A 12,322-nucleotide genomic window follows, 5' to 3' on the forward strand; every position below is an offset into this window, starting at 1 on the left:
TCTACCACCTGGGAAGTCCACGGTTCAAACCCCGGGCCTCCTTGACCCGTGTGCAACTGGCCCATGCACAGTGCTGGTGCACACGGGGAGTGCCCTGCCACGCAGGGGTGTCCCCCGCGTAGGGGAGCCCCACGCGCAAGAAGTGCGCCCCATAAGGAGAGCCGCCCAGCAGGAAAGAAAGTGCAGCCTGCCCAGGAATGGTGCCGCACACACAGAGAGCTGACACAGCAAGATGACGCAACAAAAAGACACAGATTCCCGTGTCACTGACAACAACAGAAGTGGACAAAGAAGACACAGCAAATAGACACAGAGAACAGACAACTGGGGTGGGGGGAGAGAAATAAATAAATAAATCTTTTTTTTTTAAGTCTATTATGAAAAATACGACAGGCTCGATGGAGGAAAGACAATCCTTTCAAGGAATAGGGCTGCAGCAGCTGGATATCCACAGGCAACAACTGAATGGATCAAAACGAATACCTTAGACTAAATAAAATGAACTCAAAATGGATCACAGACTTAACATAAAAAAAAACTACAAAACTTCTAGGAGAAAACATAGGCCTAGGATTAAGGTTCTTAGACATGGCAACAAAAAAAGCACAATCCATAAACGAGAAAATTGATGAATTGGACTCCATCAAAATTTAAATTTTTGCTATACAAAAAAAAGACCTTATTAAGAGCATGAAAGGCTGCAGACTGGGAGAAAATATTTCTCCCACATACTTGACAAAGGACTCATATCTAGAATACCTAAAGAACTCAAAATGCTACAGTTAAAAAAAAATCCAATTAGAAAACGGGCAAAGTTCCAAAAAGACATTTTACCAAAGAGGATATAAGGACGGCAAATCAGGAAGTAAGAGGCTGCTCAACCTCCCTAGCCGTTAGGGAAAAGCCAGTCAAGACCCCCGAGGTGTCACCGCCACCTCTTCTCACAGCTGAAATAAAGCAACAGCGACAGCACCCAGGGCCGAGGAGGGAGAGGACATGCTTTGCCGGCGGGGGTGAAAGGGCACAGACAGCCACCGTGGGAAACGGCTGGGGAGTTTCTTTAAAGAACTAAGCGTGCACATCCCACTCCGCTATCACACGCTCGGGCATTCATTCCAGAGAAACAAAACTTTATGTCCACACAAAACCCTGGACACGAACGGCCACAGCATTCACTTGTGATGGACAAGGGCTGAAGTCACCACGGCGTCCTTCAAGGTGCTGATACCCTCAAAAGTTCAGATGGGTCAAGGGCAATATGCTGAGGGAAAAAAGCCAGTCTGCAGAGGTCACGTACTGTGAGATTCCATTTACAAAGCATTCTCGTGATGACAAAATTATGGTCCTGGAAACAGGGCTAGGGACAGCGGCAGGAAGAGGGTGTGTGCACTCTAAAGGGGCGGCACGAGGCCGTCTGTGTGCTGATGAGGCACTGCTCTGTCTCCTTCCTGGGGCAGGGAGGGGCTGGTTACCCAAATCCACCCGGATGAGATGGCATAGAACTCTACACCCTGGACCGGGTTCACATGATGACGCACTGTCGTAGAACAAGTGTAACCTCTGGGGAAGCAGGGAGAGGGGACACAGGGCCTCTCCGCGATGTCTTTGTGACCTCCTGTGAACCTATCATGATTTCAAAATAAAAAGTTAAAATACGAAATAAAAGCCCAGGTTTGGAAGTCACTCTGAAGGGGGTTCCAATGCCAGCTCCCGCACTAACTCGCTCTGGGACCTCAGGCAGATGAGAGCAGGTCTCTGCTCATTTCCCTCCTGTAACGTGTGACGTGTTTGTGAGCACACACGGACATAACGCACATCGAGTCCCTGGCGCGTGGGAAGCGCTCAGCCCTGGGACTAGTATTTTAAAAGGGAAGAGGCTCTGATCGAGGTGGGGCGGGGGGAGCAGAGGCCTCATTGGAAGACGCTATGAGGTCCTGCTCCTGCCCAGACCTTGCAGGCGAGGCCCTGGGCCCTGGCAGCAGGTGGACTTGCCCACGGTCTCTAGCGGCCCGGGGCGCTGGGAGATTCAAGCCCAGCTCTCCTGGCCCCGGGGCCTCCTCGTTCTGTTGACCCCTCCCTACCCGTGCGGTCAGAGGCACCCACTCAAGAGGGTCCCTGCTGAGCGCTCCCTGGGCGATGCCAACACGAGTTCACGGAAACGTGGGACCCAGGCACTGCTCCGTCTGTGCCAGCCACTGGGTTCAAGGCCTTGGCTTTGCACACCAGTTTTACAAAGTGAGTGCCATTGTTGCCCTGGTTTTTCAGATGGGATCACTGGCCCAGGACGTGGCCTAAGGTCGCAGTGCATGTGGACGGAGCTGAGATTCTGGCCAAGGTCTGTGGGTCCAGGGGCTCTCCTCGTAAGGGCTGTAATCAAAGCAAGCCAGCAGCACGTGCTCTACCCGGGGCACCTCCTGAAACTAGCACACTCAGGCCTCCAAATGAGGCTGGCTGGGAGATTCCATCGCCTTCATTCCCACCGACAGAGGGTGGAAGTGAGGCCCAGAGAGGCTGTTTAACTTGGCCTAGATCACCCAGCAAGTGGTAGAGCTGAGATTTGAATCCAGGCAGGCCGGCCACCGAGTCTATACCTCCACCTCCCTCACCTGCCATCTCTCATGCGAGTCCACTTTTTCCAGCCTCCCTTGTGGCCCCTGCCCCCAGAGTTGGGTCACCCAGGTTCACACTGCTCCATGAGTCATCTGGAAACCCCCTACCTGTCAGACGGGTTGCTCACACATCCCAGCACCCTGTTTTGGACACAAAGCATTAGGTAGTGATGATAGGGGAGGAGAATGCTGCTGTGTCCAGCCAAATTCCTTCCTTCCCCCGAGGCGGGGAAGGGGAAGGAGTCCAAGTCTCAAGCAATTTAATGAGGTTTGGTAATAAATGCACGCTTTTGAAAAATGTGTACATAATAATAGTTATTTTAACCACTCAGAAGATAAAAAATAATGGGTGGTTTAGTTGTCTGCCTGGCTCCTGGCAGAGCAGTTGAGACCAAGCCACCGACTCAAGGGAGTCAGCGCAAGCTCTTCCTTCACTTGTTCAGCTTCTCTGCTTAGTTTTCTCATTCCTCAAAGGAGGGGATTGGGTTTCATCTAGAAAATGATGTTTTCATACTTACACACTAGACACGACAGGTCAAGATGGGTTTCCCACTGGCGAGCCTCATCTTCCTCTGGTGCCAACTTCCTGCTCTCCAAGCCCCGTCCCCACGCCAGTGTTTGATGACAGGCTACACACCTGGTCACACGCTCAAAGCCAAGAAGTTTTCCATGGATCAAGTCCAGGCCTGCATGATTCAATGTGTACAATTCAAACAGGCTTGCTTTCTTGTCCACTACCTGACTCACCTTCACAGAGGATTTTTCTAGACCATCCAGATTTCTATCCTACACCAAAGAACATCTGACCTGGCAATGTTCTCAAGCCAATGTTGTTTGTGAACTGCCTCCTCAATTTTTGTATGATCTTTTACAAACACCTGAACTATTATCAAATAGCTTTATTGAAATCGAAATTATTTTAAACTTAAATGAGTTATTTTAAAGGAAACTCTATCATTATTGAAAGCATGGATTTGATTGCTCGTTATACACACATACACATATATATTTCTCTAATGCACTAAATAAATATATAAAAATTGTGATTTTTAAAAATGTCATCTGTATACCAACCAAAGCCACCTCCAGATGTACATCCACAGAGCACACTCACGGACCATGTTCACAAAGCACGTACATATACCACAGCCACAAAGCACATCCTCAGATTATACCCATAAAGAACCCCCACAGAGCACATCCATGGAAAAAGTCCATGGTGCGTGTCCACGATACGCATCCATGGTACACGTCCACAGCGCACACGCATAGAGCACATTCATGGAGGGTGTCCACAGAGGGTGTGCATGAAGCACAGCGTGACACATGTCCAAGATGCCTGGCCACAGAGCACAGCCACGGCACATCCACAGAGCACGTCCATGGTGTACGTCCATGAGCACATCTGCACTGCGTGTCCATAGTCCACAGAGCACACCGTGGAGTGTGTCCATAGCACGTGTCCACAGAGCACACTCACTGAGTGTGTCCATGGTGCGTGTCCACAGAGCACGCCCATGGAGTGTGTCCACAGTGTGTATCCACAGAGCACACCCATGTAGCGTGTCCACAGTGTGGTCCACAGAGCACACACATGGAGCATGCCAATGGCACGTATGCACAGTGTGCATCCACAGAGCACATCCAAAGAGCACGTCAGGGTGTACGCCCACGGTGCGTGTCTAGGGTGCACGTCCACGGAGCACAGCCCCATCCCTTCATTTTGCAGTAAGGATGCCTGGGCTCCAAGAGCTTGCCCACAGCCTAAACCTAACATCGTTGATTCTGATTCTGGGAAGAGGTCCCAGTCTCAGGGTTGAGAGGCTGTGAGGTGTGGCATAAAGAGTGTGGGTTTCAGAATCACAGAGTTCCAATCATCACCTTGGAACTTACGGTTTGAGCAACTTTGAACCAAGACTTAACCCTCTCTGAGTGTCAGTTTCCTCAACTCTAAACGAGGGAGACTAATATACTCGACATGCTTGTTACAAAGAGTACCTGTTGTCTGTACACAGAGCACATGGAGCATCCAGAGCACTCAGTGTAGATTCCTTTTCTTCCTCCTTTTCCACTTTGCCCAAAGGAACATCATGCATTCATATCTCAGGGCCTTTGCACATGCTATTCCCACTGCCTGAATTGCTCTTCCCCCAGATCATTTTTGTTTTTAACTGTTTTTGTGGTAACATATTACAACTCAAAATTTCCCATTTTAACCACTTTCAAGTATAAAATTCAGTTGTATTAACTACACTCACAATGTTGTGCTACCATTTCCTCCATCCATTACGAAAACTTTTTCATCATTGAAAAGAGAAAGTCTGTACCCATTTGGCAGCAACGCTATTCCTCCCTACTCCAGCCCCTGGTAACCTGTCATCTGCTTTCTGTCTCTATGGATTTATTTGTTCTACGTATGTAGTATAGCTGAAACCAAACAAAGCGTGTCCTTTTGTGCCAGATTTATTCCACTCAACATGCTGTCTTCAAGGTTCATCCACGTTGTAGCATGTATCAGAACTTCATTCCTTTTCATGGTTGGATAATGTTCCATTGCCAGCATATGCCATGTTTTGGTGATCCATTCTTCTGTTGATGGACGCATGGTTGTTTCACCTTTTGGCTATTATGAATAATGCTGCTATGAACATGGGTGTACAAGTATCTGTTTGAGACCCTGCTTTCAATTCTTTGGGGAATATATCTAGAAGACTTCCCCCAGATCTTCCCTCTCTTCATTAGATCAGCATCTAGCACAGGGCCTGGCATAGCAAGGTCTCCATAAATAGCAGTGGAATGAATGGATGAACTTATTGGTGGCAGTGAAAATGGGAACTCAGATCTCCTGTCCTCCAGTCGATTTCTCTTTCTGCTGTTCAAAACAAATGCAAGTTATAACGCTCCTTCCCAAGCCTGTTATGGTTATTATAATGATAAATAAATGGGAGATAAGTAGTAAAATCACTATAAGTTGGTAAATATTTTACTGCATGCATGGATTTTGGAAGCTGATGTCTTTTTGTTGTTGTTGTTTTGGTTTGCTTTTTTTTGTTTGTTTTTTAAAGATTTATTTATTTTTTATTTATTTCTCTCCCCTTTCCCCCCCACCCCGGTTGTCTGTTCTCTGTGTCTATTTGCTGCGTCTTCTTTGTCCGCTTCTGTTGTTGTCAGCGGCACGGGGATCTGTGTTTCTTTTTGTTGCGTCATCTTGTTGTGTCAGCTCTCCATGTGTGCGGCGCCATTCCCGGGCAGGCTGCACTTTCTTTCGCGCTGAGCTCTCCTTATGGGGTGCACTCCTCGCGCGTGGGGCTCCCCTACACAGGGACACCCCTGCGTGGCACAGCACTCCTTGTGCGCATCAGCACTGCGCATGGGCCAGCTCCACACGGGTCAAGGAGGCCCGGGGTTTGAACCGTGGACCTCCCATGTGGTAGACGGACGCCCTAACCGCTGGGCCAAGTCCGCTTCCCTGTTGTTTTGTTTTTTAAGAGGTACTGGACATTGAACCCGGGACCTCATACATAGGAAGCAGGTGCACAAACCACTGAGCTACATCCACTCCCCATGGAAGCTGATATTTCTAAGGTGAGTGTTTTGATGCTACACGCAGCTCTGGCTAGGACCAAGGTCTGCAGACACTCAGTAATTTTTTTTCTTTCCTGTAAACATAGAATAAAACCCATGGTGGATATAGCAGCCTTTTATTATGCTCCCCTACAGAAATCACCATGCCAAAGTAAGTTTGGAGCCATCATTCAGCATCACTGTTTGCTACTAACACCACTTCAGGGCAGGGGAGTAGTCTTTTGTTTGGAGTGTGTCCTCACATTTTCTACATTTGAGCCATGCTTCCTGGCATCATGTCGCCACTTATTATATATACATATGTTATATATATAATATGTGTATATTTAAAGATTTATTTATCTCCCCTCCTCGTTGTCTGCTCTCTGTGTCCATTCGCTGTGCATTCTTCTGTGTCTGCTTGTCTTCTCCTTAGGCGGCACTGGGAACTGATCCCAGGTGTGGGAGAGAGGCACTCACTCTCTTGTGCCATCTCAGCTCCCAGGTCTGCTCCGTCTCTCACTGTCTCTCCTCTGCATCTCTTTTCATTGCATCATTTGCTGTGCCAGCTCTCAGTGCGGGCCAGCACTCCTACGTGGGCCAGCTCTCTGCTCGGGCCAGTTCACCACACAGGCCAGCTCGCCTTCGCCAGGAGGCCCCACGAAACAAACCCTGGACCTCCCGTATGGTAGATGGGAGCCAAACTGCTTGAGCCATATCTGCCTCCACACTTACTATAAAGTATCAGACTCAGGAGGATCAGAGGTCAGAGACTAAGATGTGGGTCATGAGGAAACTGATCCCCACCTGCCTTGGCTGGGGGGGGCACTCTAAGGCCGCCATGTGGTGGGTGGGGCCTGCACACAGGAGGCGCTCAGCCCACAGTGCCAGCCCCCGTGCCTGCTCCCCAGGGACACCCAGCAGCCCTGCTCCCACAGTGGAGACTGGATTTTAAGATGATGCCTCTGCTTTGAGACTCAAAGTCCACAAAACCACGTTATTCACTCCAAAGAAGCGCCCTCTGTTTCCAGCTTCAGAACTGAGACCTCTGTGGAGATGGCAAGATAAAGCATAAGAAGGGGTCCTAGGAGGAGGGGGTAGTGAAGGAAACGAGGGAGAGAACATGGAGAGGGGCAGCCAGGAGAGACCTAGAGAGGGGCAGAGGATAGGGTACAGGAAAGGCTTGGGTGGAGCCACTGAAGTCAATGACAGTCCATTTTAGCCCATAAAAATAGACCAGGGAAACGGACTTTGGCCCAGTGGTTAGGGCGTCCGTCTACCACATGGGAGGTCCGAGGTTCAAACCCCGGGCCTCCTTGACCCGTGTGGAGCTGGCCCATGCGTAGTGCTGATGCGCGCAAGGAGTGCCGCCCCACCCAGGGGTGTCCCCCGCGTAGGGGAGCCCCATGCGCAAGGAGTGCACCCCATAAGGAGAGCCGCCCAGCGCAAAAGAAAGTGCAGCCTGCCCAGGAATGGCGCCGCCCACACTTCCCGTGCCGCTGACGACAACAGAAGCGGACAAAGAAACAAGACGCAGCAAAAAAGACACAGAAAACAGACAACCGGGGGAGGAGAGGGGAATTAAATAAATAAAAATAAATCTTAAAAAAAAAAAAAAAATAGACCAAAAAGTATGTGACCGTTATGTCATTATTCTTTACATTGATATTTTATCTTTACATTGTTATTTTATAGTGTATTTTAATAAACAATAACACATTATTGTTGACTCACTAATAGGCTCTTGGTAAAGATGTTCTAATGATTTCAGAGTGGGGAAACTGAGGTGGAAAGAGTAGGCTCTGCCTTTTTTTTTTTTTGTGGGAACAACGTTCACAATGTTTATTAGGACAGAAGTTACAATATGCAGTACTATGCAAAGACTTAGTTATATGAGGGTAACTGCCCAAAGGAACACATAAAAATATGGAACGCTTCACGAATTTGCGTGTCATCCTTCCGCAGGGACCATGCTAATCTTCTCTGTATCGTTCTAATTTCAGTATATGTGCCGCCGAAGTGAGCACGGCCCTGCCTCTTCATTGCCATTTTTCACCAGAGAGGGTTGACACAGAGACACAGGAGGCGTGTTGAACTGAAGCCACACTAGCCACTGCTGCTGAAGTTTTCTTAGGTGGAGACGGTGCTTCACAGTTTAGGAAGCCCTTTCGTGGCCCTGTTAATGTGCAGCAGGGCAGGAACTAGTGATGCTTCTTGAGAGTTGAAAGTCCACACCCTGAAGACAGTGACAGTGACAATCAGACAGTCCAGTCATTTGGCACTGTTGGGACTCACCATTGGATTGATATCTTCATTTTTCAAAAGGTTTTGTGGGTTGGCATGACGTGGCTTGAAATGCAATTGGTCCCTGCCACCAGGGCCACCTGCCACATTAAACAGGCCGCATTCCTTCTTGCCTTGTCACTAACCTTCCAGACAAACGACACAACTCTATAGCTGGGCTCAAAGTCCTGGCTCTTCTTACCATTCAAACCCTCATATTTCTGGACCTCATCAGAAAGTCACCTGGCTGCAAGGCTCCATTTCACCATCAATGTTGGGTGAACATGTGTAAGAGCTGCAATTTGTTTGGCTCTTTGTCTCTTTCTCTAGTCTCAAAACCATATATCCACACTGCTTACCACCAGGGGAGAATGGCATGTCTGCAGAATGTGGCTTTTATTTGCAAGCTTGGATGAGGGATAATCTTAGAAATTGACTGGAGAGATATTAGATTAGAAACTGATTCTACAAATTGTGGTTCCATCACATTCGGGAATGCTTCATGAACGCAAACCCTTGTGCAGAATCAAGAGGGATAGAGGTTAGAGACTAAGATGTGGACTGTAATGAAATCGATTTCCACCTTGTTTTTCCTGGCTTTAAAAACTGAATTTAGGAAGCGGACTTGGCCCAGTGGTTAGGGCATCCATCTACCACGTGGGAGGTCTGCAGTTCAAACCCTGGGCCTCCTTGACCAGCGTGGAGCTGGCCCATGCGCAGTGCTAATGCACACAAGGAGTGCCCTGCCACGCAGGGGTGTCCCCTGCACCCCATAAGGAGAGCCGCCCAGTGCGAAAGAAAGTGCAGCCTGCCTAAGAATGGTGATGCCCACAAGGAGAGCTGACACAACAAGATGACACAACAAAAACAAACACAGATTCCTGTGCCGCTGACAACAACAGAAGCGGACAAAGAAGACACAGCAAATAGACACAGAGAACAGACAACCGGGTGGGGGGGGGAAGGGAAGAGAAATAAATAAATAAATCTTTAAAAAAACCAAGCTGAATTTAACTCCCAAGGTGTGTCAGTTTTCATTTCAAATTTCTTCTGGCCTTGTTTGTATTTTAGTAGGAATAGTGGGATTGGTCAGGGGCAAAATTGTGAAGTGGTTGTGGGTGCATTGGCTGCCAGGTACTGGGCAGAGTAGAGGCTCAGTAAATTCTTGGTGAATTTCCTGAAATCCCAACTTTCATTAGGACAGCTAGGTGAGTCTTGGACATCCTGCACCCTGTACCTCCTGCAACTAGACCATGAATAGCTGCGGAGCGTGGACAATGTGGCAACCGAGTAGCACTTCTCAGACCTTAAGGTACAGAGAAAGCACCCGGGGGATCTTGTTAAAAATGCGGATTCTGATTCAGTAGGTCTGGGGCCAGGTCTGAGAATCTGTGTTTCTAACAAGCCCCCAGTCGATGCAGATGCTGCCGGTCCAGGAACCACGCCAAGGGCTTCCTGAAAGCCTTGAGAGGCCTGTATCTTCCTGGATCCATACCAGCTGGCTGTGCGGCGTTAGGAGGTCTCAGAGCCTCTCTGGGCTTCAGTTCTTCCTTTGGAAACTATTTAGGTCAACAAGCATATATTGACAGCTTACGGCATGCAGGCTGTCCTGGGTGCTTGCTGGAAAAACAAAGAGGAATACATCCCAAACCCAGCCCAGCAGGTGCTCCAACCCGTGAGCTCCAATAATAGTTAAAGACCCTTGGACTCTAAAGTTTCTCAATGCAGTGCCAGAAATAGGGTTACCAGATCTTCATCTCCCAGAAAACATCTCTCCAAATATTGTAACATGGACATCCCCCGACCCCAACAATAGTTCTTTGAATCAGGGAACACTAAACCCCGAAGTAACCTCAAGGGAAATTTAACCCAAACTCCTTCCCACCATTTTACAGAGAGGGGAAACTGGAGCCCAGAAGCAGAAGGCATTGTGCCCAGAGCAAGGTACTGGTTTCCCAGCTGGGCTGTTGAAGGCAGTGCTGTCCAAAAGAAATAGAAAGAGAGCCACACCATTTTAAACATGTCATTTTAATTTTTGTGGTAGCCACAATGAACAGTAAAAAGAAACAGGTAAAATAAAGTTTAATACTACATTATCCCAATATATTCAAAAGATTATCATTTCAGCAAGCAATCAATACAATAGAATCGAGTTATTTCACACTTTTTAAAAAATTATACTAAGTCTTCGAAATCTCTAAGTGTGTATTTTCCACTTACAGAAAGTCTCAATACGGACTAGCCACATTCAAGTGCACACGTGGTAGGTGGCTGCCATGTTGGGCATGGATCGAAGGTGTATCTTCCTAACCTGACCCAACTGTACCTACACACACGCCATCAGGACCAACTTTCCAGGGGTCAGTAGAATCATTTCCATCCTCAGTTGCTTCATTCTTAGAAACACTGGACCAGAAAATTGATCTTCTAACTGGAGGCGGAGCTTTCTGTGGCCAAGTTGAATAAAAGAATTACACTGGTCAGAGGGACCTTACATGCAACCTAAACTAATTTGACATCCGATTTTACCAACGGCTGCAGAGAGCAAATCAATTGCCTGTTGCAGCTGGAATCCACTCCCCACAGACTTGGGTTGAAGTGCTCAGAGCAGCACTGGGCTCCAAGTAAGTGCCTAAGAAATCTCAGCCTTCTTTTACCTTCCCCTCTCCAGGCTTTGCACCAAATACCAGGCTCCCAGAGAAGTTGCTCAATTAAAGTGAGATAAAATTCTCAGCCCACTTTGGAGGAGGAAGTGTCACTTCCAGCTTGCCTGGGTAGGTGCACCTGGCTGTGGCATTCTTATATAAGCCCTGCCACACCTAACTGATGAATGTCCACAGCAGTCACACCAGCTTTCCCCAGGAGAATAAGGAGAATAGTGCGGAACTGAGGCATGCTCTCGCAAAATTACTTTTGTCATCTGACCAGTAGGGCCAGTTCCTGGGCATTCTACCGAAGGTAGTTTTCTCTGCAGCGCGACCTCAAGAAAAACCAGTTTCAGGAGCACCACACCTCAGATCATCTGATGCAACCCGATATTCGAGTCTCACTGCATCAGTGTTTCTGACGCACGGTGTCTTCTACGCTAGCTGAAATCTGAAGGTACTTACTGTCAGTGCCATTCCTAATTGGCCACACAGAGTGTTCAGAGGATAAACACACAGCCAACCATGGTGGCCTGACAAGCATTAGCAGACCGTTTCTGGAAGGGAATTTGATAACATGTTGAGGTGAAATTCTTTTCTGGTTGGTTCTACTTTTGTTTCATATCAAAGCATCAAAGTTTAGTCTCCTAAATCTTTTTTAATGCAGGTCTATGAAGGAAAGGCTTTCAGAAGGTCAATTTCTCATTTCCAAAATTCTCTTACATAACTGCTGCTGGCTTCCTGGACACACAGACTTTTGACTTGGATCAAAAGCATTGATTTGGGCCTCTTCCTTTTGACACTTACTGCCTGCTTTCTCCTGCTTTTTGCTATAATGATTAATGAATGAATGAACTGCAAAAATCTTACTACTCCATTTTCAGGAAGTTGCCTAAAGAAGGAACTTCCCTGTGCAGCATGTCTATGAAAAGGGAAGCCGGTAAAAATTTCTGGGGGGAGACCAAGTGATATTGAGATTCAGTCCAGGAGGGGAGAACTCACCCAAGAAAGCAGGCTTTTTTTTTTTTTTTTTTTTACCCCCTCCCAGAATAGGCTAAGGAGCTCTTCTTACTAAAGTAATCCTGAACGGGGCTTCCTAGTTCTCTGTTAGCTAGCTCCTGCTGCCTCTTCAGCCCTAGACACCTTGCTCTTTTTACCCCAGTTCCCCTGGTCATTTTTCCTCCCAGGACGCTTCTTCTCTCAAGATCCCTGGCTCTGTGT

At 47.8% G+C, this 12,322-nt stretch overlaps 1 non-coding gene across 1 annotated transcript; it reads right to left on the minus strand.

Annotated features, from left to right (window-relative positions):
• Positions 1-8,093: 8,093 nt before the first annotated feature.
• Positions 8,094-8,200, minus strand: LOC111764641 (U6 spliceosomal RNA). Its single transcript, XR_002797205.1, has one exon. It is a non-coding gene; the product is annotated as a U6 spliceosomal RNA (small nuclear RNA).
• Positions 8,201-12,322: the final 4,122 nt, after the last annotated feature.

This window comes from Dasypus novemcinctus, chromosome 9 (assembly GCF_030445035.2).
Source record: "Dasypus novemcinctus isolate mDasNov1 chromosome 9, mDasNov1.1.hap2, whole genome shotgun sequence".
Classification (NCBI taxonomy): domain Eukaryota; kingdom Metazoa; phylum Chordata; class Mammalia; order Cingulata; family Dasypodidae; genus Dasypus; species Dasypus novemcinctus.